General features: G+C 41.1%; 1 protein-coding gene across 9 annotated transcripts in view; it reads right to left on the bottom strand.

Annotated features, from left to right (window-relative positions):
• The window catches only part of specc1 (sperm antigen with calponin homology and coiled-coil domains 1), a 268,966-nt gene that overhangs the window by 171,522 nt on the left and 82,676 nt on the right, over positions 1 to 14,768 (bottom strand). The window lies entirely within an intron of this gene.

The following is a 14,768-nucleotide window of genomic DNA, read 5'->3' as shown; positions in this document are numbered from 1 at the left end:
TAACTAAGATTAATTTCTTATTAAATTAAGCTTGATGGCTTATAAAATGTGCACTAACTTCAATAAACGCTCCGTTATAAGCAAATAACTACTCTATTCTATAGATACCAAATTTATTTAAGTTAAAGATCAGGGCATTTTAGTCATTTATCTGAAGTGGGTTGAACCAGCATTTTGAACTGTACAGTACAGTATGCTGGGTTCTGATAAGCACAGCTAATAAAATGGCTGGTAATGCATGAGGTGTTATTATAAGAACAATAAGTATTAAATGAGCCACGGTCTTAAATGTTCACACACCCACCAAACCAGACCAATTAATTCAATGCTTTGAGCATCACCTGAGGTCAAACCAAAAACGTAGTAATGATTAAGAGTGTAAAACTGCTTGTTTGACTATAATATTCAGTTCCACTTAGATTTTGGTGTTTAGAAACAGATAATCTTCTGTTCTCGAAGATGATGTGATTTTATTTTTACTACAATATAACAACTCAGACACACAAAGTGTGTTGGGAGTTAGAAAACAGCTGAAAATGGAGTGTCTGAGAGCGGCCTGAGGACCGTTCAGGAAAACACTGATATTTAAAGTACACGGTTGTCATTGCTGTGTAATTAACTTTGGCCTCCATCACCAAGACATGCACGTGGATGGAAAATGTACACACAGAGGTGTAACACTGTAACCCACACAAAGCAACAAAACAAAAACCATGAGCAAAATGTCCAAGGTCGCTGTTGCTCTAAAAGGTTTCCAACAGGCTTCACATTTACAAACACAAACCTTTTGTATATAAAGAAAGAGAAAAATATGCTTGTGAAGACTAGGCAAACAGGCTCACAATCGAATTCTCATGTGTTATTGTACAGTGGTGCTTGAAAGTTTGTGAACCCTTTAGAATTTTCTATATTTCTGTATAAATATGACCTAAAACATCAGCAGATTTTCACACAAGTCCTAAAAGTAAAGAGAATCCAGTTAAACAAATGAGACAAAAATATTATACTTGGTCATTTATTTATTGAGGAAAATGATCCAATATTACATATCTGTGAGTGGCAAAAGTATGTGAACCTCTAGGATTAGCAGTTAATTTGAAGGTGAAATTAGAGTCAGGTGTTTTCAATCAATGGGATGACAATCAGGTGTGAGTGGGCACGCTGTTTTATTTAAAGAACAGGGATCTATCAAAGTCTGATCTTCACAACACATGTTTGTGGAAGTGGATCATGGCACGAACAAAGGAGATTTCTGAGGACCTCAGAAAAAGCATTGTTGATGCTCATCAGGCTGGAAAAGGTTACAAAACCATCTCTAAAGAGCTTGGACTCCACCAATCCACAGTCAGACAGATTGTGTACAAATGGAGGAAATTCAAGACCATAGGGAGGGAAAGTGAAACACAGTGATCCTAGCGGTAGCGTTCCTAAGCCGAGAGCCATACTATTGAAAATCCCATAGACCCGACTTTTAAAAAAAATTCCCACGAAGTTATGACGTGGAACTTGTACACCCCCAAAAAAATATGTCGTATATGTTGGGATTATCTACTAACTGTGAAAGTATCAGGTGAAATTTCACTGTCTTTTAAAAGATCGAAATTGCGCCTAACCTGTCAGAAACGGACTACAACCAAACTGTCTAGTCAGAGTCGCTCATATTACGTCAGCAGTAGGCTTAGCTATCCCACGACCGGGAAGATCTGTGTATTTTGATCATGCTATGTTTTGCGCCAGACTGCAACCACCGGCAGTTGACTCAGGGGCTTCAAAGTTTGGGAGAATAGCAGGGTACAAATAATTTACAGCAGGGTGCAATATGGTAAAATGTCTGCCAGCGGCAGACATAATGCATGCAAAGCATGCAGGGATATATATATATATATATATAGATAGATAGATAGATAGATAGATAGAGAGAGATATGCAAGTACGAATTTTTCATGGGGCGGGATGGTTTGGAACAGGTCATCTAAAATTGGGATAACATTTACCCGGGACGGGTATTTGAGGTGGGTTGTCTAGCTTAAGCTTGATTAGCGTTGTTACGCATGCCAGTGTTTCCCACAGAAATTTTGGAGACTATGGGGGAGGTGTGGGGGTTGTTTAAAATTGAGTGATATGTTAAATATTAAGTTATTACTGAAAAACTATTGATTAAAAAAACAGACACTGAGAAATGGTCCTATAAACAACTTTACCAATATAAAAGATTACCAATACAACAAAAATGCAGAAAAATAGGCTTTACTTATCCAAATGCACCTGTTGGTTCAAAAGTTAAAGTGCACAGAACCTCACAGCACAACATGAAGTTACCTTAAAATATAATATAAATGCCTCAGCTTTCATGTAAGAAAAAAAAAAAAACTATTAATACTAGTACTGTGTGCAGGCAGTCTCTCCTGAAGACTAAATTAAACAATAATTATAAACTAATAAAATAAATGGCTCAGGCTTCATAGAAGAAAAAAACAATTTGAACAGAATCTCACAGTATGATGCTGAAGCTGCCTAAACAATGGAAAATAAAATACCATTTTGGCAAAAACGTTGGCATCCATTAATTTCTTGTATTAAGTAAAAAAATATGTTGCCAGATACTGCTGACGTTTTACAGCCCAAAATATGTTCAAAACCCGCCAAAATGCACTTAAAACCGCCCAAATTGGGCGGGAAAACGCGCAATCTGGCAACACAGGCGGCGGTAATAGCTGCACTCGTGTCGAGGATGTAAACACAGTTGACGCGGCAACGGACATACATGACATAGTGGATGTAATTTACATTCACAACTTTTTTTTGCTGTCAGAAATATTTAATATTAAATTTTGTGACTCGACTGACAATAGCCGGCGGCATAACAAGCCATAGCCGGCGATTTGCCGCCGGTGACCGGCTACTTTTGAGACCGCTGTTGACTACATGCCCTGATCTGTAATGGTTATCCCCACAAGGGATGCATTTCTTATTGGTACAGAAATACTCCGCCAACCACGCTATACAAATCGGCATGTTGATGTAGGCTACTCGCCGGCCGCTACCCGCTACAGATTTGGAAAGGTGCTAGACTTGCGGGGACGTCACATATGCGATGGGTTCGTGTAGTCTTTCATCAGCTTATTAAAAAAAAACATTCAAAACAATTCAAATCGGTGGAAAAAATAAAGTATGATCACCAGGATCGATAAAGCTGCCCGACATGCACAATATATGGAAGCCATTGTCTTAACTTTGAAGTGTAACCCGAAATGTAATTTTTTGAAAAGATATTCCCATTCATTTTGCCATAGAGGTTGGAACACATCCAGTATGGGGCGATGAGATTACTTTCCCTCCCTAATGTTGACTTCTAAGCAACTGAAGGCCTCTCTCACATTGGTTAATGTTCATGAGTCCGCCATCAGGAGAACACTGAACAGCAATGGTGTGCATGGCAGGGTTGCAAGGAGAAAGCCACTGCTCTCCAAAAAGAACATTGCTGCTCGTCTGCAGTTTGCTAAAGATCACATGGACAAGCCAAAAGGCTATTGGAAAAATGTTTTGTGGACGGATGATCCCAAAATAGAACTTTTTGCTTTAAATGAGAAGCGCTACGTTTGGAGAAAGGAAAACACTGCATTCCAGCTTAAGAACCTTATCCCATCTGTGAAACATGGTGGTGGTAGTATCATGGTTTGGGCCTGTTTTGCTGCATCTGGGCCAGGACGGCTTGCCATCATTGATGGAACGATGAATTCTGAATTATACCAGCGAATTCTGAAGGAAAATGTCAGGACATCTGTCCATGAACTGAATCTCAAGATAAGGTGGGTCATGCAGCAAGACAACGACCCTAAGCACACAAGTCGTTCTACCAAAGAATGGTTAAAGAAGAATAAAGTGAATGTTTTGGAATGGCCAAGTCAAAGTCCTGACCTTAATCCAATCGAAATGTTGTGGAAGGACCTGAAGCGAGCAGTTCATGTGAGGAAACCCACCAACATCCCAGAGTTGAAGCTGTTCTGTATGGAGGAACGGGCTAAAATTCCTCCAAGCCGGTGTGCAGGACTGATCAACAGTTACCGCAAACGTTTAGTTGCAGTTATTGCTGCACAAGGGGGTCACACCAGATACTGAAAGCAAAGGTTCACATACTTTTGCCACTCACAGATATGTAATATTGGATCATTTTCCTCAATAAATAAATGACCAAGTATAATATTTTTGTCTCATTTGTTTAACTGGGTTCTCTTTATCTACTTTTCGGACTTGTGTGAAAATCTGATGATGTTTTAGGTCATATTTATGCAGAAATATAGAAAATTCTAAAGGGTTCACAAACTTTCAAGCACCACTGTTATTATAGACAACATTTGGTCTTTGCAAAGTGCTGAAACATGCCAGCACACACCTGCAAGCACACACTTCCCGCATCAAGAGAATAATTAGAATGAAGGCACACACTGATCAAAGACATTCTCTGCTTTCTGTTTCCATGAGTTAATATTAGAACCAAAGTCTTGCTTTCCACATTGAATTGAACTGAGTGCACAAACAAATAAACCCACTCATGCTTAATGGACAGCAGGCCCAAAGTGACGTCCAGTAAAAACATTTTCAAACAGCTGCAGGAGCGTTATCAGACTCTGTGGTGTGTGCTGTGTAGTAACATCAGGCAAGGAAAACTGGGAAAAAAAACCCCAAAACAAAACATGAAGATGTCTCCATCTAGTGGTGAACACATGTAACTGTATTTATTCCCCCCCCCCCCCCCCCCCCTTTGATTTCATAAGATAAAACACTGCATCCATTAGAATATCAGAATAAAAAAATGTCAGGAATGTCAGGACATGCTGTGACTCACAGGAGAAGATGAGGTTACGTGGAGCCATTAAAGTCACACAGGAAACGTCCCATAGCATGTGTGTGAGTGCTGGGGATGTGACGATGCATCATGGCACGATGACGATGCAAAAAATTCGATAAGCTTTATGAAAATGTGCGATTCACATTCTGCTTATGAGCATTCTATTAATTTTGCATCGAATGCAATTCAACTGTTTGAACAGCAGCGGTCCCAATCTGCACAACACATTATGAGTTAAAACATTATGAGTGCTCGGTCCAATATCTCTGGATCACAATTACTGACATGCAGTTTACATTATACAGTTACACAACCACATTATAACAGTTCAGAAGAGCTATTCAGTAGCTTTCAAGCGACACCAGCCCCACGCCACTACTTTCTACAGTGCTGAGAAAAAGGCTGTGGAAGTTGAGCATTTTAGCTGACTTGAAGCTGTATTTCCAGATAAAATGATGCCTCGTGTGCTGCTACAGAACTCATTGTGTTTCAGTTTATCATTTTCCCCAGGCAAATAAATAGACTGGATTTATTTTTTAAAAATGTGAGAATTTATAAATTAATGTATTTATTTTTTAAGATATAGTATAGTACATTTTGTTTACTATAATTAATATTAAGGTTTAATATTAAACCTGCGGCACGGTGGTGTAGTGGTTAGCGCTGGCGCCTCACAGCAAGAAGGTCCGGGTTCAAGCCCAGTGCCTGGCGAGGGCCTTTCTGTGCGGAGTTTGCATGTTCTCCCCGTGTCCGCGTGGGTTTCCTCCGGGTGCTCCGGTTTCCCCCACAGTCCAAAGACATGCAGGTTAGGTTAACTGGTGACTCTAAATTGACCGTAGGTGTGAATGTGAGTGTGAATGGTTGTCTGTGTCTATGTGTCAGCCCTGTGATGACCTGGCGACTTGTCCAGGGTGTACCCCGCCTTTCGCTCGTAGTCAGCTGGGATAGGCTCCAGCTTGCCTGCGACCCTGTAGAACAGGATAAAGCGGCTAGAGATAATGAGATGAATATTAAACCTCTGTTCATTCCCATTTTTTTAAAAGGCATTTATTTTTATACAGACAAAACGTCCATTGTTTTGCATTGATTATGGTTCAGAAATAAAAAAGGAGTCTTTTCAGTCACAATCAAATTTTGTTCAAAATACTCAATGAATCGAATTGAACTGAATTGCGAAGCTAGTATCAAATCAAATCACATCGAATCATGTCCAGAGTGCATCATTACACCCCCTAGTGAGTGCTGAAGAGAACTACAGGGCTGACTTCTATATGTGACTATCTTATATTTGCCTGAATTTTCACTTGGTTTCTCTTATTTTCAAATTATTTAAAAGTGCCATATAATGGAAAACTGTATTTACCTTGGCATATTTGAAAAAAGAGAGTTTGGTACAGGGTGCTCCGGTTTCCCCCACAGTCCAAAGACATGCAGGTTAGGTTAACTGGTGACTCTAAATTGACCGTAGGTGTGAATGTGAGTGTGAATGGTTGTCTGTGTCTATGTGTCAGCCCTGTGATGACCTGGCGACTTGTCCAGGGTGTACCCCGCCTTTCGCCCGTAGTCAGCTGGGATAGGCTCCAGCTTGCCTGCGACCCTGTAGAAGGATAAAGCGGCTAGAGATAATGAGATGAGATGAGTTTGGTACATGGAACTGACATAATGTGGAGCTCACACATTGTTGTTTCCTCTTTCAAATGCAAATCATGCATATGCAAAAGAGGGCGGGGTGAAATGGGCCAATTCCAAAATGGAGTGTTTCATAACAGTACAGACTTGTGAATAATCAAGCACCAAAATTTTGCATACACCCGCCCACATTCAAGTTCCAGAGGCTATTACTACAGTACCATGGACCTGCACAGCTGAAGTTCTACAGGTATTGTGAAAAAAGAAACAAACAATGATAATCGTCATTGCACGAATACAGCAAGTTTAAAGTGCTGATGACACGAACATGACTCTATGCAATTTCTTAAATAAACTATACAACATGGCAAACATGTTAGATTTCTGTTATAATTACGTGAAAAGAAGCTGTTGTTACGCGAATATCCAACTTTTAATTGCACAGCGCAAGAAAACTGGGTCCGTGGCTCGCGGCCATGTTGTGACGTCAGCGGAAGAACACGCTGCGGTTCACTGGCTGTCTACTCAATGGAAATGGCGCATGAAAACGCCGGTGAACTCTCTAGCTCTTCCTCTTCTGGGAGTCTAGAATTGTGTTGTGAGTGGGATAGATCGGAAGAATCAAGTGATGACGAACACGGGTGCATCCAACCGTACAGGTTTGAACCTGTTACTGTGCAATCTGAGAGCGACTCCGACCCCGAGATGGACAGCGGACAGGCAGACAGCCCAGCATTGAACACCACAAGGTTGGATAACAAAGATGGGTAGGTCAACCCGTATTTGTTCAAAATGTTACGGAATCAGTATTTTAATATTGTGTATTGTTGTCTTGCATGTGTAAACACTGCTTATATCATGTAAGCCGTATGCTACACTGAATACATAGTTCCTAATGGAGCATGCAAACGGCTAACGTAATAAGCTTACGACTATGCCTGATCCGTGATACATTTAGGATAATATTGGCAGGCACGTCTTCTAGTTTATGGCTTCGTAGTTTTATCCTTGAATGAAGCAAAATATTTGATAACCTACATCAGCGTAAGCAAATGACAATCTGTAGCCTACTTGTCTGGCTAAGTTAGCTTTCCCTCAGTGTTTGCTTTGAGAAACAAGCTTTCACAAGCAAATACATGACTGATATCACGCCGACTTTATGATTACATTTATGATTATCATGAAATGTGTACCCTATGATGTGTACTCTATGAGCGCTCTGGAGCGAGTCACTTCCAAGATGGCTGCGCAGACTGCATGGTTACTATTTTTAGCATCATGTCAGAGCACTCTATAGCTCTACGTCCCTTTATCTTATGTCGTTTCTCAACACATGTTCTGACAGTTGGACTGTCTTTGGAGGAGTCGGCTTGTCCCAGGCGACTGCTGGATCCGGCATAGCTACTAGTAGACCCCCTCCGGAATACTGTAGGCACTGCTGATGGTAGCAGCACACGTTTGTGCTGAACTGAACACCCAAGAGATTCCTTTAAGCTGGGAAGGGTGTCAAAACAATCCAAATCGAAGTGTTCAGAGCACAGGACGGATGTTGGTGAGGGCTCCCACCTGTCACGAGTGCGCCTGACTTGCTTCACCCACTTCGCATGCAGCTCGGGATCTCTGGGAAACTTGAATAAACTTACCCCATCCTTGTGGGTTTTGGAGCAAAAGCCGGCAACACAACGCGAAGGCATAATATATTATAATAATGTATAATAATACTAATAATGATAAACTGAACACCTCTCGCATCAACAACAAACTGGTAAGTGAGGAGGAAGATTCTTTCGCTGACGTCATATAGCTCCTCCTCCTCATTCGTCTCCTGGGTGCTGCAGCCCTGTCAAATTTGCCCAAATAGCCGCATTTGTTATCATAACTTGTAAAATAGGCGCCTTCGTGAATTAATATATGGATCATCGGGAATTACTTTTTATGTTATAAAACATCGCCAAAGATGTCAAAAACGTGTCATCAGCACTTTAAGTGTGATTGATGCACCAGTCATTGTTGAAATGGAGATCTCTGCTCTTACTGGAGCCCTTTCTTCAGTCTGCACGGTGCAGCATCCATTTAGCTCCAGAGCCCTGTCAGGAACCAGCACATCTCTGGATAAATCAGTACGCAGCGGTCTCTCAGAGATCTCTGGATGTTGAGCCACAGACTTCATTCATTTGTGAGGAAAATGCTTTGTGAAGGAGGTCTGTGTGGAGCACTTCGTAGCCTTGTCTGCATCCTGGCACACCATCCCCACTCCTGCATCTCTACAGCGCCACCTCTGTCTCCTTCCGGGCGATATGGTAATCCATAGGGCTACTGGTGCTGGCTAGCTCTTTCATGATGCTACCCAAGTTGCTAAAAACTTGTTCACAACTTCACCTAATGCAGACATCCCAACCTGACAAAATTCATTTCAGGGAGGTGTTGTCCCCTCCATTTGGGGAATTTTTTTGGGGGGTGGACAAACTCTCCCAGAAAATTTTGGATTTGGTTGATGTGATTTCCTGCATCCTGGTGGATTTTGGGTTGGCCTTTTGGAGATGAACAATACCTGAATTCGCTCAATTCACTCAGATTCATAGCCGACACCCTGACTTGGGGACTTAGCTGCCCCCAACCCATAAACTATGAAAAGTACAATGTGCCATATATTAAGCTCCTTACTGATTGAATCCGGACACCCCACCCTCTATAAATAAGGAAGGATGACCAGGATAGATAGATGTTTCACCACAGAGCATTGCTTTACTTAGATACCGAAACACAGACGAATATAACAGAACAATGAATGAATTGCATCAATGACGATGAATGCAATTGTACATGTAGGCCTAAAGGGCTCTTTCCTTTCCTCTGTTCTCTGCCTGTTCCTTTTGCAAGTTTTCATTGTATTTCAAGGCTGCTTGCTTTGCAGATCTGAGCAATTTTCCAGACACCTCCACCTCATAGCACTCTGTCAATAAACTTGCTAATCTTGTAAGACATCAGATTCACAAATGTTTGGGGAGACATCTGACTCCTAAATTCTGTCTTGATGTGACGCACCATGCTGAAAGCCCTTTTCACATCACAGTTAGAATTTGGCAGCACCAACAGCTGACAGAGCTCCCTGAACCTCAACTGCCCTGAGCTCACAGATGCGACTTTGGACAGCTTCCCCCAGAACTCATCAACTGGTAAATTCTTACAATTTGGCGCCAGTGCTTCCAGGTTAGATGAGACATAATCCAGGACTTCTAAATGGAGTTGTTCTCTGGCATCTGCCTTCATTACATTTGGAAATCTCTCTGCCAAAGTCAAAATCTGCTCTGGTTTTACATCATCATGGTTCTCAGGATTGACCACTGACAGATTCGTCAAGATTGGATCTCTCACTGGGAAATTTTACTTTAATTTTTGAAAGCTTCTGACGTAGAATGCTCTCGCATCTCTGTAGAACTGCTTTGTCTTGTGACCGAAGACTGCTGATTTTCACATCGGAAAATCACATATTTGACGGAAGATGGATATGACGTGTTAATAGTACCTGAAGATACAGTATTAATTGAACAGCAGAAATTTTGCTCATGTTGCGAGAGAATCTCTTTCAGATCCTATAAATACAGAAAAAAAAAACGATGAGTTGAGAGAGATAACAGGATGGCGTGTCCATTCATTTGATACTGAAATCATGTTTTTACTGTAGAACATCACACGTGTTTCAGTGGACAAAAAGGTAACGACAAGACTCAGAAATACACAGGGAAGTTTATCACAGAGTGATAAATTATAAATTAATCTTGCAGTGGGCTTTTCCTTCGTGCCAATTCCGTGATTATTGTAGGGACTTTACCTTAAAATTTCAAACAGGTTCAATTCCCCTTAAAATCAGCTCTCTGTAAAGGGACACCACAAGATGATCATAGGTTTTGGAATTTTGGAAAAAAAAATGTTATGGTTGCAGAAATACGATGATTTTAGTAAAAAATGTTAATAAATAACGGTAATTGCACGCTGACCCCCAACACACACACACACACACACCTCTACTTAACATTGTAGCACAAAACAGAAAGGGTCTACATTAGGGTTGGGCGGTATTACGGTAAGAAGGTATCCCGAGGTATCCAAAAGTACCAACGGTATCGGTCTCATTACCGTCATTTTAAAAAAAATATATAATATCTAAATAAATATGGAGTACATGAGGTCATAATATAAAATAATAAATTGAAGATCATCCCGAATAACTGTGTGATCGTATTTTCACTAATTCTATCAATTTCCTAAAGAAGTTTTCATCGCGTGCAGGGTTGTTTATGTCGTTACCATGGCAACCCTGCGTGACATTTTGGAGTCTGACAGAAAGCTTCGCAAGAGACTGAGAGCGGGGGTGTCATGGCTCAGATGGCTAAGGCACCGTACCATAAATCCGGGGACCCGGGTTCGATTCCGACCCGAGGTTATTTCCCGATCCCGTCTCTCTCTCCCCCGCTCATTTCCTGTCTCTCTATACTGTCCTATCTAAAAGAGACTGAGACCGCGGTTGAAAGATGGCAAGTCAAGATAACGAGTTAGTGGCAAAAAAAACCCCCCAACATCGGCAGTGTGGCAGTATTTTGGTTTCAAACCAAACGAAAAATCTAATATGTCCCCTAAGGCACACCATAGCCTGGGGTACTCCACTTCCACGAGATCTCTCCAATGAGTTGTGTTTTGAGTAGGTTACATGAGTAACAACAAGGTAAAATAATATAACGTATGACATTTGGGATGTGGGTAATAAACGTTTGAAATGTCATCTACTGAAGAAACGGAAGAAAACATCGTAGCGTAAACTGTTCGGTTTCTGGTGGGAATTAGCAATGCGCTTGCTATCTTTGTTGGGTGTGTTAAACCGTATGGATTTAAGTGGAATAATTGTAAGGAGTTATGTGATCAAGACAACGTTTTAAGCAAGGTAAGGCCATTTGATTATTAATTTCCCCGCCATGGCATGACGTGGGCCCATATGATTTTGCCTTGTGCAGCTATCACGCATTTGAATTAGGTTCGCCTCATTTGCGCTGAAGAATATGGTTTATCGCGCAGTCTAAACGGACTTGGGTGTTGGTTGATTCTTTTTCTTTTTTTTATTTCCCATGCTTGAAAGGGTATGATCCTGCTCATCGTGTACTTTTTTTTGATGGAGTAGGTGAAATAGTGCTGCAAATGGCGTTTCAACGCAGACATGTGTAAACGACAGTTGAATGCTATTTTCAAGATGAAGGAAGAGTTGCGTGATGCTTTGAAATATCTCTTAATCCATTCATCAATGCACAAAATTCGCTTTGCTGCTTAATCCATACCACAATGCACACAATTCGCTATGCTGCTTTTAAATAGTACATTTGAGGCATAGGCGCACGTTACACAGTAGGCCGAAACAAAATATTATTTTTTTCTCGGTAATACCGTATACCCCGGGAAAACACAGAGACGGTTTAAAGGTATCAAAATTTGGATACTGCCCAACCCTAGTCTACATGGTCCTAATTGGTTCTGTTTGAACCAGAAAAGGTTGTAGTTTTATGAGCGCCTTAGTTTTGGAGCCTAATCCTCACAAATTCCTGTCTGTTGCGCGACACCTGCTCCTGCAGCTCAAGCACTGTAAAGTGAAAGTGATTTATTGCCATTAGCCTTGTGCCTAGCAAGTGAGCTTACAAAGATGACAATTACAAACAGACACTGCTTTATCATAACTGTGAAAGTTGAACACCAAATCAGTTTAAAAAAAAGAAAAAAAAAGGTGATTTGTACCATGTATTAATTGCCTGGGTTCCAGAAAATGGCTGGAGCAGCTGCTGCTCTTCTTCCTGCTCTATGCACTGACTGACTGATCGATAGGTTCGGGATGAAGCTTGCTCGCTTGCTCTAGATTCCGTGAGATTGTATGCAATTTGCGGGCATCAGGGAGCCGCTTTCAGTATGCGGGAGACTCCCGAAACTTCTGGGAGACTTGGGATGTCTGCCTAATGTTAGCAGTTCCACGAAGGACTCACACTGGCGACTAAACTTACAATAAAGATAAACATAAGTAAATAGTATAAATACCATCTGTATAGACAGCGCGCGGTCTCTGTGTCAAGCTGTGCGGACGTTTTGCTCCTGACAGTTTCTCAAACCTTAGACAATATGGAGCAAGCTTCACTCAGGATTTGACAATGAAGAGATAAACAGTTCCAACTTTATCACCACCACCGCAGGAACCTGTAAGTAGCCATGCCGTGTGATTTTATCCACTTTTTAATGATTGAAGCCAGATCAAAGAAATAACCTGTGCGGTCATATCAAGATAATACAAGATGCATCTTTGTTAGTCCCTTTGTCAAGTAAATGTCTAATATACAATCCCGATTCCAAAAAAGTTGGGACAAAGTACAAATTGTAAATAAAAACGCAATGCAATAATTTACAAATCTCAAAAACTGATATTGTATTCACAATAGAACATAGACAACATATCAAATGTCGAAAGTGAGACATATTTTGAAATTTCATGCCAAATATTGGCTCATTTGAAATTTCATGACAGCAACACATCTCAAAAAAGTTGGGACAGGGGCAATAAGAGGCTGGAAAAGTTAAAGGTACAAAAAAGGAACAGCTGGAGGACCAAATTGCAACTCATTAGGTCAATTGGCAATAGGTCATTAACATGACTGGGTATAAAAAGAGCATCTTGGAGTGGCAGCGGCTCTCAGAAGTAAAGATGGGAAGAGGATCACCAATCCCCCTAATTCTGCACCGACAAATAGTGGAGCAATATCAGAAAGGAGTTCGACAGTGTAAAATTGCAAAGAGTTTGAACATATCATCATCTACAGTGCATAATATCATCAAAAGATTCAGAGAATCTGGAAGAATCTCTGTGCGTAAGGGTCAAGGCCGGAAAACCATACTGGGTGCCCGTGATCTTCGGGCCCTTAGACGGCACTGCATCACATACAGGCATGCTTCTGTATTGGAAATCACAAAATGGGCTCAGGAATATTTCCAGAGAACATTATCTGTGAACACAATTCACCGTGCCATCCGCCGTTGCCAGCTAAAACTCTACAGTTCAAAGAAGAAGCCGTATCTAAACATGATCCAGAAGCGCAGACGTCTTCTTTGGGCCAAGGCTCATTTAAAATGGACTGTGGCAAAGTGGAAAACTGTTCTGTGGTCAGACGAATCAAAATTTGAAGTTCTTTATGGAAATCAGGGACGCCGTGTCATTCGGACTAAAGAGGAGAAGGACGACCCAAGTTGTTATCGGCGCTCAGTTCAGAAGCCTGCATCTCTGATGGTATGGGGTTGCATTAGTGCGTGTGGCATGGGCAGCTTACACATCTGGAAAAACACCATCAATGCTGAAAGGTATATCCAGGTTCTAGAGCAACATATGCTCCCATCCAGACGACGTCTCTTTCAGGGAAGACCTTGCATTTTCCAACATGACAATGCCAAACCACATACTGCATCAATTACAGCATCATGGCTGTGTAGAAGAAGGGTCCGGGTACTGAACTGGCCAGCCTGCAGTCCAGATCTTTCACCCATAGAAAACATCTGGCGCATCATAAAACGGAAGGTACGACAAAAAAGACCTAAGACAGTTGAGCAACTAGAATCCTGCATTAGACAAGAATGGGTTAACATTCCTATCCCTAAACTTGAGCAACTTGTCTCCTCAGTCCCCAGACGTTTACAGACTGTTGTAAAGAGAAAAGGGGATGTCTCACAGTGGTAAACATGGCCTTGTCCCAACTTTGAGATGTGTTGTTGTCATGAAATTTAAAATCACCTAATTTTTCTCTTTAAATGATACATTTTCTCAGTTTAAACATTTGATATGTCATCTATGTTCTATTCTGAATAAAATATGGAATTTTGAAACTTCCACATCATTGCATTCCGTTTTTATTTACAATTTGTACTTTGTCCCAACTTTTTTGGAATCAGGGTTGTATCAATTTTTTCATCAACAAGACATACGTCAGAAGCCAAGTAATTTGGTTGCTTAGAGCGATATTCATTCTAACCTGTGTGAGCTATGGCCCGGATTGCCAGATTGATATCATTGGACAATATCTAATTACATTTAGACTGCGCAAATTTCCTTTGTGAGCGTGAGTTTGTTGGAAGTTGTCAAAGGTTCAGGTTGCGTTCAGAGTTGCTTTATGCTGAATGAGATTTAAATGACTATGGCACTGAAATGCATCAGAAAATATTTGCCCTCTGAGACGAGATGCCTGTGTGAGCCAGAATGGCTGCAAACCATCAGAAC

Source organism: Neoarius graeffei, chromosome 28 (genome assembly GCF_027579695.1).
Source record: "Neoarius graeffei isolate fNeoGra1 chromosome 28, fNeoGra1.pri, whole genome shotgun sequence".
Classification (NCBI taxonomy): domain Eukaryota; kingdom Metazoa; phylum Chordata; class Actinopteri; order Siluriformes; family Ariidae; genus Neoarius; species Neoarius graeffei.
This window is presented reverse-complemented; position numbering and strand designations above follow the sequence as displayed.